At 42.7% G+C, this 17,778-nt stretch overlaps 1 protein-coding gene across 1 annotated transcript in view; it reads left to right on the forward strand.

Annotated features, from left to right (window-relative positions):
• The window catches only part of LOC131223849 (taxadiene 5-alpha hydroxylase-like), a 43,015-nt gene that overhangs the window by 22,768 nt on the left and 2,469 nt on the right, over positions 1-17,778 (forward strand). The window lies entirely within an intron of this gene.

Raw genomic sequence — 17,778 nt, forward strand, 5'->3', positions numbered from 1 at the left:
TCCACCCACCTCCAATCTGAGGTTGAACCGGCTTGGAATCACAGCAACTCAGTGAGCCAAAACTATAGTCGTGCATGGAGTTTTGGCGAGGAAGATGACTGGCCATTAATGGCGGATTCCACTACTGAGCACATTCCTTGGAAACGAGTGTGCTGAAGGGTCTGAATCATTCCTTTGAAGCTTATGGATGCCTCAAATCGAAGCTCCATGAAGGTTTTCTCAATGGGTTCGGGGTTTGAAAGATGCGGCTATTTCTCGTCGGGCTTTCGTAAGAGCTGAGGAGGAGTTATTTTCACTCCCCTCTTAACACCAAAAACAACTCGTTTAGACCGTTGGATGAGGATTTAACGATCCGGATACATCCTGCTGGTGGGAGGTATTGCAAACTGTTGGCGCGACTAAAACCAGCTATTTGAAAGCCCTAAACCACGCAACTACGTGGGCGGCTAGGATCTTCCTCGTATGAATGGCCGCGATCGACGGATTCTCCACACACACGGATTGCTGAGTCGACAAAGCAGCAGGTTTCCATTTTTGAAAACTATGGTTTTGTGGGGCTTGTTTGTGTTGGTTGTTGTGCAACGCACGCGTGCAAGGACCTACACGAGTGACATGGTTCTGGTCAGGTCCACGTCATGCACACGATGGACGGTTTGGATCCTTCGTGGGATCCATGATGGTGGGCCATTTGTAAATCACATGGACGGCGTCCGTTTCAAATGAAACTGCAGCGGGAGAGAGGTGTCTCTCTATTTATGGAAACAGCGGGTCAGACCCGTGTTGACCGGGCTTGGTGGTTTAGTGCCCCTCAAGTGTACCACCTATGGTGTACATAAAATGGTTTGGGGCCCACTGTGATGTTTTGTGACTAATCCATCCCGTCTAGTCATCTTGGAAGGCCCTATATAAGGGACTTTGGTCAAAGATCGGGTGGATCCACAGCTTAGGTGGGCCATATGAATTCATTTACGTTCTTTAAGGGCGTCTACATAGGTTCAATGGTCGAAATAACCTTAACCCGAGCGTCAATGGTCTAAAAGATCCCGGTGGATCATTGGTAGGACCCTTTTTACATAATACAAACCATATATGCTAATATTAATATCATTTTTTTCATTATCATTATTACTATTATCTTCCTGTAAGTTATTTACATGGGTCCCATCCTAATCAGCACCATCTATTTACTCACTCATCCCCTACGGGGCTTTTGTCAGAAAGATTAAATCATTTAAATCATAAGTGGCCATATTTAGTAATCTCATGGCCAACTAATGATTCCCACCAACCTAATGGTCGGATTGGCTCCAGGTGTTAATATGAGTGATTCCACATGATTCTCAAGTAATCTAATTCACAACTATATTGTATATTTCCATCCAATCATCCGATTAAGTTATCCTTTGAGCGAACGTGCATCTTTGTAGTTATATGCTCAACTACAATGTTTACATCATAAATCCACGGTTGGATTAATTTAAAATCCTTTATTAGGAGTCCTAGCAGTCCTAAGTTCTATATAAGTGGACTTTTAAATTGCCTGATTTAATCCCTAAATTATCTGATTAGTGCATCAAGTGATTGGTCGCTCTATAGAACCTAGTGGTTGTTGAACAGTGGACCTCATGATTCAGGGTGCTATACCCAAGCTAGTTGGTTAGCTCGTCCACAAGTGGAATTGGAATCCTAAAAATATAGCCATGTGGGAGTTAATTGCTTCCAACGGTTGGACTCAGATTAGAATGAACATAGGTGTTGAATAAGATGGGTTTGTATTTATGCTAAGTTAGGTTACCTGGTAACACCTGAGTACTGAAAGGTACGGGGCGTTACAGAAACCCTAGCCTGGGAATTGACTGGTCGTGCTGGCTCTTCGGGCGCTGGGTTTACTTCCACCAGATTTAGTTGTGGCTGGTGATTTTGGTGTGCCTTCATTCACCTGATTTCATCCTTTAGCATCTGGACTCCATTCTACAGTGCCTTGTATTTCTCTCCTTGGCTAGGAGTCTATTGGGACGACCCTATTGGAGCCGACTTGGCGTGCAGCAGCGAAGAAGATCGGTGTTGCCCGCTTGGTTTAGGCTCCACCACTATCGTCTTTTTCTTCCCTCTTGCCATTTTTGGTAAGAACTTCTAGCTTTTCGTTTGCGTTTCCCACAGACGGCCCCAAAAGATGTTGAGGTCAAAATCCGAACCACCCTCCAGTCAACCTGGCAGACCTTCAATGAACCTAGGTTCTGCACAAAAGGGTGAGCAAAGGAGACCCTTGCTAAGCCGAGGGACCCTCCGATGCCTAAGTCAGGCTAGGGAATCTGGGTCTAAGTCATATGTAGAGGGAGGGTGCGAGATATTGCGTACCTGTAGCAATAGGGTCCCCTAGTATTTATACATGTAGGTTGGGCGATCCACGTCCGTTAATCTCGGCATGATTTTCTCAATCAGCAAGATATCGTGATCGTGGAGATATTATCCGCAATCCATGGATTCGTGTTGTGTATCATGTCTTAAGGGCATGTATCCTTGGGCGAGATCTTTAGTCACGTCCACGTTTGGATAGTTCCCTAGTTTGGCACTTGTAGTAATCATATCTGGCCTCAGCCTCGGCCTCATCTAAGCCGAGACCAAGTGTTAATAGTTGGGGCTGGTCACATAGCCTTTACTTTGGCTCATGACCTCGGAATAAGATGGCCTTGACAACATGCCTCAGACTAAGACTGGAATGTAAATTGACCTTTGATCTGAAACGACGGCTGCTCACTACTCGGTGTCGGGATGGACCGAGAGTGGACTCGACCCTGCTTCTCATTCGTACATTACCGAGGTCTCCCTTCCGAGCTCCGAGGTTCATTGCTGGCTTGACTTGTCGAGTTGGATTTCCCCACAACAATATATATATATATATGTGTGTGTGTGTGTGTGTGTGCGTGTGTGTTTTTTTTTTTCAAGTAACCTTTTTTCCATTACAAAGAAATCTTTACATGGAAGCCTATTTGAGCAGGGGAAAAACCAGGCCCAAAGCATGGACTGCCTATCATATGCTATATAGGGCGGTTTGAAGAAAATTCCTTAATGTAGCCTAAACCTGTTTTGTCCAGGAGAACCTGGCCCTTAATCAAGCGAGGGAGGGAGGAAAGACCTTGGAAGAGAATATTGGATTATGTTTTGTTGCCGATTTGGCCAAGCCATCTGCCGGATTGTTAGCTTCTCTAAGAACATGAGCTGTCCGAAAATTTCCTCGAGATGAAAGCTTCTTGATCCTAGTGAGCTAGTAGGAACAATTTTAGGAAGGAGAGGAATCCTTCGTGAGACAAGACACCACCCAATTGGAATCTGACTTGATGAGGACGCTAGGGAGGCCGAGAGCTAAACGAAATTTTAAACCATCGAGGACTGCCTGCAACTCTGCCGTGTTGTTGGAAGCTTCCCTATAGCTACAGGCAAAAGCGAAGATCGGATTACCGAGATGATATCGGCAAATGCCCCCACCACATACTGGACCTGGATTTGAGAGAGTGGAACTATCCGCATTTAACTTCAAGAGACCCTCTCTAGGCTTGATGCACTTGACTAAAGAGACTAAGTGGTTTGGGCAAGGGGAACCGGCAGGGGGGAAGGATGTGGAAGCTGAAGAGGAGGAGGGGTGACACTGGATATTTCTTGCAATCTAGGGGAAGAGGGTCTCAAACCACCATCTAACCTTATATAAAACATCCAAAGCAGAGGACGCCAAATCGTTGAATTTGGCATCATTCTTAGCTTTCCAACCCTCCTATAGAATGAAGGCTGGGGCTAAACGGATGCCCACCTGTCTGCTGCCAAGGGGAAGGGGTCGATGCCACCACTAATGGAGCCGGTTCCGGATAGCAGACTGACGAAACAACTGAATTCTAAATAAAGCTGTAGACCGCTACCAAACACTGTCTGTGAGAGAGATGAGAAGGAAGAGATGAGAGAGTGATTCGACATGAGGCACCAACTGAATTCCAAATAAAGCTGCCTGCTATTGATGCATTTTTACAACAATTACAAATAAGCTCCAACTGGATTCCTTTACTTTGAATGAGATCATTGACAGGTAAGCAGTCATTAAGTAATCTCCACAAAAATAAGGAGATTTTTGGGGGGATCTTAGGATGCCATACTCTCTTGGCCCAAGGAAGGATCTACCCTCAACCTATGCAAATGTTCAAAGCAGATTTAACAGAGAAATGGCCCACAGGCTCCAGCGGCCAGAGAAGCATATCATCTGCATCAAAGGTGCAGAAACCACCCCTCTCGATGAGGTCCTTGAACCACACAGGAAGAAAATTGGAAGCTTCTTACCTGATACCATCTACATCGAGAAAATCTGCCACTCGGAGATCTCTCAAAGAATCTAAGATTTGCAGCGATGGGAGAGAATCTAGAGGGCCCAGACCAGTCTAGTTTACACTCCACATGTTATAATTGCCACGACCCACTACCCATTGGGCTTGCCTATCTAGGATGGGAAAAAGTCCCACTAATCTTTTCCAGATTGGAGACGCATTCGAAGACTGACTACTGGAGTTATTGGAAGATGAGATGATCGAGTATTTAGAGCGGATGAATTAACCCCACAAACTGTCGATCTCCTCCTATTTGACACTCCATGCCATCTTCAGATGACGCCCTTACATGACATCCTTCAGCTTTCTAATCCCCAGCCCACCCTCAGATTTTGGCATGGTAATGGAGTTCCACTTTCTCCAATGAAGATTTGACTTTCCTTCCTATGAACCCTGGAAGAAATTAGCAAACATTCTTTCTACCTCCTTTAGAATTTTCTTGGGCACAATCATGGCTGTTAGGGTATGTATGGGGATACCACATAAAACGTATGAGATGAGGGGGAGTCTACCAGCTTGTGAGAGAATTCTGGTACTCCAGCTTTGAATCTTGGCAGCCAGCTTGTCCAATAGGGGGGCGAACAAGGAGCATCTGGTTCTGCCTTTGAAAATTAGAACTCCCAGGTAATAGAAATTTTCAGCTACTTTCTTAATCCCAAGGATCTTTTGGATACTTCTAATCCTTGCAAAGGATAGCTTAGAGGAGTAATGGAAGGAGCTTTTGTGCAGGTTCACTCTTTGGCCTGAGACGGACTGATAGTTGGAGATGAGTTTTTTGACCACTTGGAGGGACTTGCTGGAACCGTTGAGGAAAAAAACAGTGTCATCCACGTATAGTAAGTGGGAGATCTGTTTGCAGCCATGCTTCACCTTGAATGGAGTACATAGCCCATGGGAGCTCATCTTAGATAGACCCCTGCTGGAAAATTCAGTGGCCAGAATGAAAAGGCTAGGGGAAAGGGGGTCGCCTTGTCTAAGACTGCAGGAGGACTTGAAGAAATTGCAACTTACCCCATTAACTAGAACCGAAAACCAGTTATTATTCCAGCAAGATTCGACCAACTTTACCTAGCTAGCATCAAACCCAAATTTCAGCAGGACCTGATGCAAAAAATTCCACTCGACCTTGTCATAAGCTTTCTCCATGTCGAGTTTCAAAACTATATTTCCTCCCCGGACCTTCCTATCTAAATCTCTAAAAATTTCTTGACCAAGGGTGATGTTTTCCGCAATCGATCGGCCCCTAACAAAGTCTCCTTGCTCTAAGGAGACCGGCTTTGAGACGAGAGAACTTAGCCTGTTAGTGATTATATTGGCGAATATCTTATACACTATGTTGCACAGGCTGATTTGCCTATAGTACGCGAAGGATCTTGCCCCCTGATTTTTTGGAACTAAGCAAACTAGCGTAGAGGAGGACCTTGGCATATCGGCCCCTTGAAAAAATGCCACTATAGTAGAGTGGATATCCTTTCCCATGATGTTCCATCAGCCCAAGTAAAAGGCTCCTGAAAGCCTATCAGGCCCAGGCGCACCATCTTTAGGAAGTTTTTAAACAGCTTGTCTAACCTCGACCAAAGACGGGACTTGCATCAGCATTATGTTATCATCTTCAGAAATATGTGGAGGGATGCAATCTAGGAGATCTACCATAGCTGAGGAAGAGGTAGCTGTTGGTTCTGAGGACAGCAAGGAATGCAAGAATTTGACTGTTTCTCTTTGGATGGAAGGCTGGTCTAACACTATCCCTGCATCTCCCAAATGGATTTCTTGGATTCCCAATTTTCTGACCTTTTTCGAAGCCGAGAGGTGGAAAATTTTCATGCTTCTATCTCCTTCTTCTAACCAGGAGTTCTGGGAATTCTTCTTCTAAAAAATTTCTTATGTGAGTTCCATCTTGGCCAGGTGGAGCCTACCTTCTGTCAGGTCTGCTGAGGAGACCATGGGGTTGGATTGAGTTCTTGACTCTAAGATGGTTAGTGTTTTATCGGCTTTCTGGATATTTTGGAAAACGTTTTCAAATACATCACGGTTTCATATTCTCAAGGCCATTTTAACTTTCTTCACTTTCAGCAGAAGGTTAACCATGGGCTGAGAAGAGAGGTCTTCAACCCAAGCTTTCTCAATAACGTGGGAGAAGCACTCGTTAAGAACTCTCATCCTCTAAAAGAGGAAGGGCCTGGGAACTGATGGGGAGGCCATGGGGAAGGTCATTAAAAGAGGAGCATGATCTGAATTTAACTTGGAGAGGTGTTTAACAAAGTAACAGGGGAAGCTATGTATCCAGCTATCATTGCAGAGGATTCTACCTAGCCTTGTCCAGGAATAAGAGTATCCAGCATGGTTATTACATAAGGTGAATCTGTTTCCAACAAATCCAGCATCACACAGCCCGACCTTATCATCTGCTTCTCTGAATTCATGAACGTTATCCAGATCTTGACTCTTGTAGTTGAACCACATTGAAGAAATAAGAACTGCATTGAAGTCGCCACATACTACCCGTGGGCTGGGGGAGCCTGCTGCTAGGGTCTCCAAGGAACTTAGAGAAATCTCATACTAAATCTAGATCATTTAGCATAGACAACTGATATTCGAAGACTAGCCGTCTGGTTCTGCATACAAACATCTAAAGAGACCATTTGATTAGACATGCCTATGACTGAAATAAGAAGATCATTCCTGTGGAAGATCCAATTTTTCCCGCCTTCGGAGTCATTAAAGACAAAGGAGTGGAATCCTTCTTTGAGACCGATACCCACTCTCCATCTATCTCTTGCCATAGGTTCGAGAATCGCAACAATGGAAGGCTTATAGGACCGAATGAGCCTTTTCATTGGCCATACCACGTGCATTCCTGATCATGATATTATCTGTCAGAAACATTTCCTGATAAGACATAAATAGAGGAATGATCACCTGCACACGATTTGCATGGCCTTAAGTGTGAACCCTAACGTCAGACACAGATTGCATATTGACAGTGTTGGTAGCGAGGTGGCCACTAACAGTGATCTATGAGCCCTATCATGATTTATGTATTCTATCCATGCCTTCCATCCATTTTGTAGACTATTTTATGGCATGAGCCCTAAAAATGAGTAATATCCAAATCTCATGTGGACCACACCACAAAAAAGAGTTTGTTATTGAACACTCACCGTTAAAAACTTCTTAAGGTCTATAAAAGTTTTTGGATTAAGTTGATATTTTTGTTTTCTCTTCATCCGGTGTGCATGACTTAATCAACGGTTTAGATGACAAATAAGCATTATAGTGAGTCTTAGGAAGTTTTTAATGGTGGGCAATCAATTGCCACTATTTTTTTATGGTGTGGTCCACTAGAGATATGGATCTCCCTCATTTTTAGACTAGTAATCTATAATAATATATCATGTGGGATAAGTGAAGCACTCTCGGTATCCACCTCACAACAGACGTTATCAATACGCAATTCTGCCTCCCGGATTCTCTCGATGAAAACCGATTGTCACTAGCTAATGGCTAGTGGTTGGTGCTCTGTGAGCCCCACCATGATGTATTTGTTTCATCCATGCTGTCCACCCATTCTTATGTGCATCATTTTATGATATGAACCCAAAAAATGAGGTTGATCCAAATCTCAAGTGGACTGCACAGTGTTAATTGAAAGCCCACCATTAGAAACTTCTTTAGGGCCACAAAAGTTTTGGATCGAGCTGATATATATATTTTTTCCCTTCATCCAAGTCTTAATGACCTAATCAATTGGTTAGATGTGAAATAACTATTATAGTGGGCCTTAGGAGGTTTTTAATGTTGGACATTCAATCACTACTGTTTTCCCATGGTGTGATCCACCTGAGATTTAGATCTACCTCATTTTTGGGATCAAGCCCTAAAATTATCTTTCAAATTGGATAGACAACGTGGATAAAACACATACATCATGGTAGGGTCCACATAACACCAACCACTAGCCACCTAGTTGGTGGTAGCATCCTAGCCAAACTGCGTCCCTTTAGACACATATTTTTGTGAAAAGTTTTCGTAAGAAGTTCCTGCACTGGAAACCTGGGTGAACCACGATGTTTATGAGAAATCCAACCCGTCCATCCGTTTTGTGAGCTCAATTTTGGATCCATGTCATAAAATGAGCTAAAAAAATGGATAAACGGGTTAGATTTCTCACAAACATCATGGTAGGCCCCACCTAGGTTTCTAGCGTAAGAACTTAATCTGAAAGGTTTTTGTGAAAATCCGGGAGGAACACTTTTTGGCTAGGGATGCTGCCACCAGCCAGGTGGCTAGTGGTCGGTGCTATGTGGACCCCACCATAATGTATGTGTTTTATCCACCCCATCCATCCATTTTGAAAGATAATTTTAGTGCTTGATCCCAAAAATGAGGTAGATCTAAATCTCAAGTGGACCACAACATGGGAAAACAGTAGTGATTGAATGTCCACCATTAAAAACCTCTTAGGGCCCATTGTAATGGTTACTTAACATCTAACCTGTTGATTACATTTTACAGACTTGGATGAAGGGAATATATATATATATATATATATATATATATATCAGCTTGATCCAAAAACTTTTGTGGCCCCCGAGAAGTTTTTAAGGGTGGGTGTTCAATCAACACTATGCGGTCCACTTGAGATTTGGATCAACCTCGTTTTTGGGCTCATACCATAAAATGATATGGAAGAATGGATGGACGGCATGGATGAAACACATACATCATGATGGGGCTCACAGAGCACCAACCACTTGCCATTGGCTAGTGGCAATCCGTTTCCATCCAAAGAGAGGCGTGGCTTCGGTCGATCCAGGGATCCACTGAAGTGGGTGCGACCCCTGACTGTGGCGCTCACATTGTTGTATATATTCTATATCCACGTCGTCCATTCATTTTTCTATGTGTGTGTTTTTTTTTTTTTTTTCGGGGCATTCACACCTGGCTAGCCCGATTAACTTGCTCGACTCGGCCTGAAAAATCTTGACTCGGCCCGACCCGGAACTGAGTTTGGGTCGGGACGGGCCATTTTCTTCAGCCCGAAATTGAGTTCAGGCCAAGTTTGAATAGGTTCCAGTTCGGCCCGAAACTCAACTCGACCCAGCCCGACTCGACCTATATATATATATCCTAAATTCTTACCCAGTTACCCTAACCATTTACAGCAATCCAGGCCGTCCAAATCATGGGTCCCTTTGTAGATGGAGCAAAGTCCCAAAAATCTATGACAAAAGCCCTTCCCAAAAATTAAGGCCGTTCAAGTTACCTACCAGAGCCCTTCCCATGGAGTAGATGGAGCAGAGTAAAAAAATCAAGGCCGTTCAAATCATGGGTCCGAAATTGGCCCGAACTCGCCCGATTGCTGAACGGGCCGGGCCGGGTTGAGCCCAATTTGACTTGGTTCGACCCGATGTACACCCCTGTGTGTGTGTGTGTTTATCAAAGCATTCCATCAATTTTTTCAGATTATTATATATTACTAGCCTGGAAATGAGGGAGATCCATATCTCGAGTGGACCAAAATAGTGGCGATTGAATGCTCACCATTAAAAACTTCCTAAGGCTCACTGTAATGTCTATTTGTCATCCAACCCATTGATTAAATCACGCACACCTAGATGAAGAGAAAACAAAAATATCAACTTAATCCAAAGCTTTTGTGGACCTTAAGAAGTTTTTACTGGTAAGTATTTAATCACCATTCTTTCCTATGGTGCAGTCCATATGAGATTTGGATTTTACTCATTTTTAGGGCTCATGCCATAAAATGGTCTGGAAAATGGATGGAAGGCGTGGATACTATACATACATCACGATGGGGCCCACGGAGCACTATTAGTAGCCACTTCACTACCAATGCTGTCAATATGCAATCTGTGTCTGAACTAATGTTGCAAGGTTGGCATTTAAGGACGTATGAACCGATGCACATGTGCTTATTTGATGTAGAGCGGGTTGCGGACAGTTACATGGCCAAGATGGATCAGAAAAGGCCCGGTCGACGACAGAAGTGATCCGGACCATCAGACCTTAAATCGGGTGTATCTCACAATTCGGAATGAGTTATCTAACGTAAAAATATATGATTTTGGGGTAGAATAAGCTACTTTAGCGAACCAACCCTGCTACACCAGGTTGCCCAAACCAGATTTACGAAATACCTCCAGGCTGACAGTCTTTTCCCTATTTTAATTTCATTTTTACTATAAATAGTAAGTTTTTGTTTGATTATAACTCTTCATCCGTTGGGCTTTAGGAGTTGCGCCCAATGTGAAAAGAGCTTAGAAAAATTAGGAGAACGGTTTGCTGAAGCCAAATAGGACACTTACTATTCTTGGCCTAAAACCTTGCGCACTATTAGACATCACGAGTGTTTATAAATAGTAAGTTTCCTATTTATATTAAGTCGCGAATTCTAGGAGTTTTAGTTGTAGTTTGATTCTAATTTCTTTGCCATTGCTTGTTACCCCCATTTAAAGGGTTGTGAACTCATTTTTATTCATTCATTTATCAATTTTGAATTTATTGTAATTTATTTCTATTTCCTGCTTTCTTTCCTTGTGAATTCGAGAAGTCTCTGTGAGGAGTCCAGAGAAGTTCCGTGGATTCGGAATAGTTATCCTCTTTAGGAAGACGGTGCTCGACCTCATGTCCTCTCCTGCATCAGATTGGTATCAAAGCGAGGTTTTTTCCCCGGATAGATAGCTTCTAATGACGGGTCGGGGAACAATCCCAGGGGAGGTGCTCCAGGGAATTTACCTTTAATAGCTGGAGCTTTCGAAACAGCACAACAAGAGAATCGGCAAGCCATGCAAGGGTTGTAGGCTTCCATCAACCGCATAGCAGATCTCTTGGCGAAAACTCTAGGGCAACTTCGTGTTCCTGGTGGGAATCATCCACCGCCAATTGCTGAAACTCATAATCACCCTGATCGCAGGATAGTACCGGTAGTGCATCCATGAGTCATTCCTGAGGAAGGGGGATCCAGTGAGGAGGAAATCGACAACATAATATTCTAACACCCCAGACAAGGTGGCGATCAAGTAGATCGAACAGATCGAGAATTCAAGATGCGGGTTGATATTTCTAACTTCAATGGACAACTATACATTAAGGATTTCCTCGATTGACTTTCTAAAGTTGAGTGATTTTTTGATTATATGGACATCCCTAAAGCAAAGAAGGTCAAGCTCGTGGCCTACAAGTTGAAAGGCAAAGCTTCAGCTTGGTGGGAACAACTGCAACTTGCACGAACCAGGCAGATGAAAGTACCAATCCGCACATGGCAGCGGATGAAGCAGCTACTACGTGCCTGATTCCTCCCTAATGATTACGATCAGGTATTATTCCAACAATACCAAAATTATCGACAGGGTAGTCGGTCAGTGAGAGAATACGTAGAAGAATTTTATCGCCTGGCGACACGTAACAATTTGGTTGAGACTAAATCACAGCAAGTCGCCGATTCAACGGTGGATTGCGTATGACTATCTAGGATCGGGTCCAGATGCAGTCCGTCTGGACGATGAATGATGCGATCAAGTTGGCTACTCGGGCGGAAGCACAACTTGAACGTCCTAACACATGGACATATCCTACCGCAAGGATCCCTACGGCAGGTCCGCCCCAAGGAGCTCCACAGCCCAAGGGGAAGGAGACCGTAGGAGCGCGCACTTAACATCATATGTCTGAGAACCGAGATCAAGGGAGAGGGCGAGTTAGACCCCAAAGGGGCGTATCGACTACTACTAGTCCAAGTAGAATCCCGAACCTCTATGCTCGGCCAAGGCCCAACAACTGCCATCGTTGTGGCCAACCAGGCCACCTATCAAATATTTGTCCCCAGCAAAAAGTGGTGAACCTCGCCATCAATGATGGTAGTGCTAATAACACCTATGAAGATCCAGATATTGAAGAACAGGAGCATACCACCGAGGATGAGGCAGCTAATTCAGATTGGGTTCAGCAAAATCATGGCGAGTCGCTCGTCGTGAGGCGGCTATTACATGCACCAAGAAAAGAAGTGCATCTATGGTGACATAACATCTTCCACACTAGGTATACGATGAATCAAAAGGTTTGTGATGTGATCATTGACAGTGGAAGCAGCGAGAACATCGTCTCTAAGGTCATGGTGGAAAAATTACAATTGAAAATTAAGTTTCATCCCCCCATATATAATCGGTTGGATCAAGAAGGTCAGCGAAACAAAGGTAACTGAACAGTGCACCATATCCTTTTCAATTGACAAACATTATACGGATGAAGTAGTATGCGATGTGGTTGACATGGAAGCATATCACATACTACTTGGGCGACCCTGGCAATCTGACCATGATGCTACTCATAAAGGGCGAGATAACATATATATCTTTGTCAAGGATGGCTGGAAGACCATATTGGCCCCTATGGATCTAGAGGGACCACCTGAAACTTCTAAAGTGGAGGGTCGTTTTCTCTTAACCATACGGGACTTTGTGGAAGAATCCAAAGAAACAGGAAAAGCTTATGCATTAATTGTAAAAGGAAAAGAACTCGAGCCTACCATCATCCCTAAAAGACTAAGGCCTTTATTACAGGAATTCAAAGAAATCTGGCCAGATGACCTTCTCGATGGGTTACTCCCCATGCGGGATATTTAATACCGTATCGGCTTTGTCGCTTGGTCCAGTTTACCTAATTGTCCTCATTATCAAATGAGTCCGAATGAGTGCGAGATTCTGTAGGGACAAGTAAAGGAGCTGATCCATAAGAGTCTTATTCGAGAAAACATGAGCCCACGTGCCGTACCAGCTCTATTAACTCCAAAGAAAGATGGGGATTGGCACATGTGTGCCGACAGTCGAGCCATCAACAAAGTGACCAAAAAATACAGGCTTCCTATACCATGGTTGGACGATATGTTAGACATGCTGGAGGGCACAAAAATATTCTATAAATTGGACCTAAGGAGCGGCTACCATCAAATTCGAATACGGCCAGGTGATGACTGGAAAATGGCTTTTAAGACCAAGGAATGGTTGTATGAATGGATGGCCATGCCCATTGGTCTTTCGAATGCGTCTAACACATTTATGAGATTGATGAACCAAGTTCTGAAACCTTTCATTGGGCAGTTCGTTGTAGTTTATTTCGATGATATTTTGATATACAGTCAAAACGAAACTACCCATATGAAACACTTCAAGAAGGTCCTTCAAGTACTAACTAAAAATAAACTGTGTCTCAATTTTAAAAAGTGCAGCTTCATGACTAATAGCATATTGTTTCTGGGTTTTGTCGTTACATTCACGGGCATTTGAGTGGATGAGGAAAAGGTGAAGGCAATAAGAGAATGGCTGGTTCCCACAAATATTCACGAAGTGCGAAGTTTTTATGGATTGGCGACATTCTATCGTCGGTTCGTGAAAAATTTTAGTACCATTATGTCACCAATCACATATTGGATGAAGAAAGAGCAGTTTCAGTGGACTGACGAAGCCGACAGGAGCTTTACCAAAATCAAGCGCAGATTATCCACTGGTTCTTGTACTTTTTAACTTTGACAAACTGTTTGAAGTTGAATGTAATGCCTCATATGTCGGGATTGGGGGAGTTTTATCTCAAGAAGGTAGGCCAGTAGCCTTCTACAGTGAGAAACTTAGTGATGTACGCGAGAAGTGATCTACATATGAGATCTAGTTGTATGTGGTGGTTCAGGCACTGCGACACTAGCGACATTATTTGATTAAAAGGGAATTCATACTTTACACGGACTATTAAGCTGTCAAATTCATTAATAGTCAAGCTAACATTAATTGTGTGCATGCTAAATGGATCTTATTTTTACAGGAATTCACGTTCCTGCTAAAACATAAGTCAGGGCAACAGAACAAAGTATCCGATGCGTTGAGTTGTCGTGCAACTTTGTTAGTCACTATAAGCAATGAGGTTGTTGGGTTTGAGCGCCTCAAAGATACATATGCCGCCGCCGACGACTTCACGAACGCATGAGTTAGATGTCAAGAAGATCACCCCGGCAACTTACATATACAATACGGTTCCTTTTTAAGGGAAATCGACTGTGCATCCCAAACAGTTCGTTAAGGGAACAGATAATCCAAGAGCTACATGGAGGTGGCCTCAATGGACACCTGAGGTGAGACAAGATGCGAGCTCTTGTGGAAGAACGATATTACTTGTCACAATCGCTACGTGATGCGGGAAAGGCAGTCCAGCGTTGTTATATTTGTCAAACCTCCAAGAGGTAATCTCATAATACGAGCCTCTAAATCCTGTTACCCGTGCCTGACGGCCCTTGGGAGGATTTATCTATCGACTTCGTGCTTGGTCTTCCACGAACACAACGCGGCATGGATTCGGTGTTCATGGTAGTAGATCATTTATCCAAGATGACACAATTTATTCTATACAAGAAGACTCTTGATGCAACACACGTAGCAAATCTATTCTTCAGAGAAATTGTGCGGCTACACGGGGTTCCCAAGACTATTACTTCTGACTGTGACACGAAGTTCAAAAGCCACTTTTGGCAGACTTTTTGGATTCAATTAGATACACGACTTCAGTTCAGCAGTGCTTACCACTTATAGACTAATGGGCAAATCGAGGTTGTGAATCGCACATTAGGAAACCTCCTTTAATGTATTTTAGGAGAAAAACCGAAGCAGTGAGATTTGGCTTTGTGTCAAGCGAAGTTTGCATTCAACAACATGGTGAACCGCTCGACAGGAAAATCCCCATTCCAGGTTATTTGCAGACGAGTACCTCGCCACACACTAAACTTGGTCCCTCTGCCCAAGCTCCCAGCCACGAGCATTACAGCAGAGCATATGACGGACAAAATCATGGGCATTCACGCGGATGTATGGACCAAGCTGTACAAGAAGTAAGTGGACAAGCATCAGCGACAAAATTGTTCGAGGTGGGCGACCAAGTAATGATCCATCTGCATAAAAAAAATATTTTGACCGGAACGTAGAACAAGTTGAAGAATAAAAAGATTGGACTGGTACCAATCATCCGAAAGATCAATGACAAAGCTTATGTTGTTGATCTTCTAGATGACATGACGATCTCATGGACTTTCAACATCGCAGACTTGACCGAGTATCATGAACCAGAGCGTGACGAGAACTCAAGGACAAGTTCTTTTGAAGTGGAGGAGATTGATGTAGAGCGGGTCACGGACAGTTACATGGCCAAGATGGATCAGAAAAGGCCCGGTCGATGACAGAAGTGATCCAGACCATCGGACCTTAAATTGGGTGTATCTCGCAATCCGGAATGAGTTATCTGATGTAAAAATATATGATTTTGGGGTAGAACGAGCTACTTTAGCCACCAACCCCGCCATGCTGGATTTAAGAAATACCACAAGATTGATGGTCATTTCCCTATTTTAATTTCGTTTTTACTATTAATAGTAAGTTTTAGTTTGATTATAACTCTTCATCCATTGGGCTTTAGGAGTTGCATCCAACATGAAAAGAGCTTAGAAAAATTAGGAGAACGGTTTGGTGAAGCCAAATAGGACACTTACTATTTTTGGCCGAAAACCTTGCCCACCTGTAGACATCACGACCGTCTATAAATAGTATACTACTTATAGTAAGTCACGAATACTAGGAGTTTTAGTTGTAGTTGATTCTAATTTCTTTCCCATTGCTTGGTACCCCTATTTAAAGGGTTGTGAACTTATTTTTATTCATTCATTAATCAATTTCGAATTTATTAGAATTTATTTCTATTTCCTGCTTTCTTTCCTTGTAGATTCGAGAAGTCTCTGTGAGGAGTCTAGAGAAGTTCTGTGGATTTGGAATAGTTATCCTCTTGAGGAAGACGGTGCTCAACCTCACATCCTCCCCCGCGTCATTTTTACTCTATATAAATATGGACCTTCAGGATGCGTTTGGTAACCCCACATGATGGTATGACTGGGTGCCAAAAGACTATTGACATGAAAATATCAGTTGTCTACTTTCTAACATAAGATTGTTACCAAACACATTGTTTGGGCATGTTTGGATTACCAATTATTATGATAATGTAAAGAAATAGTGTAATAATTCTAAGTCGTTTTACTTGTCTACTAATAACATTTGTATTTGTGCATGACTCCATATATATATATATATATATATATATATATATATATATATATATTAAAATCATGATGATGGTATTTTTCTATTATTTCAATGACAAATAATCACATTCTTCCATTGATATTACTATTTGGATTTGAGATTTCCACCTGATGCTACCAAAATGTTTAACGATTACATATTCTTTTACCTCTCTTAAAAACATCCCTACAATTCTCAAATTTGGTGGGATAGTTGTAAAATTGAAATGATGACACTTTTTCTTTAAATTATTTGACAAGAACTACCTCATGAATATGATTTGGATACATTTTTAGAAAAGGCTTTCAAAAGTCTACCTCATCAATCCATGTAAGTATCATTCCAATGCCTTATGTTACATTTATTTATGCAACCCTTATGTTACGTTTATTTATGAGGGCGTTGCATGAGCATGTGAGCAAACAGGTCGACTACTTTGGTGGGCCCTGCCATGCTATATAAGTAAAATCCATCTGATCAGCAAGTGTGTCAGCTCATGTCAATTCATGTGGACCACATGTTCGGAAATAGTATACATGGCAATGATCACCCTCCAAGGTGTTTCAAATGGTATGGTCGACTTGAATGACAAGTAGGCTTAAATTTTAGGCCCAAAATTTTGGTGTGGAATCTAATGGTTGGAGTGAATTTCATGTAATCACCATGGTTCATGCCTTGCGGAATCAAGGGTGTACGTCTCTTTTCCAATTGTCTTTGGTGCAGCCCACCTAAATAATAAATCAACTTGAGTTTTTGGCTTTGGGCTCAAAATAGGATTATGCACCTAATGATTATAATGGATTTCACATACACATTATGGTAGGACATGCTCTTGATTTTGTTGGATCCTACCCTTATGTTTATGTTTATGTAAGATGCCCTGGGACCATTAGATATTTAGCCCCATAGAAAAAAAAGTCAGTTTGACCAGGATTTTGGTGGGCGACAGTAAAGGAAACAGTTGGGAAATGATCCACCATTGAATTTTAAAGGGCCTGCCCTGATAATTATATGAAAACCACTCCAACTATTATTCCACACAAACACTTAGACCATGGTCCAAAAATTATATCTGTCATCCATGCCAGCCACACTAATGGAAACAGTTTGGAGGCAAGTTTCCAATCGTGAATGGAGCAAAATTCTAGGCCCCTGGCCTCACATGGGTTGACACACTGGATGGTCGAGGTGAATTTTACTTAAAAATTACGATGGGGCGCACCTGAGCCACAAACATATTTGCTTCCAGGACCATTGCGAGGGAGGATATACTCGAAGTAATT

Source organism: Magnolia sinica, chromosome 13 (assembly GCF_029962835.1).
Source record: "Magnolia sinica isolate HGM2019 chromosome 13, MsV1, whole genome shotgun sequence".
In the NCBI taxonomy this organism is placed as follows: Eukaryota; Viridiplantae; Streptophyta; class Magnoliopsida; order Magnoliales; family Magnoliaceae; genus Magnolia; species Magnolia sinica.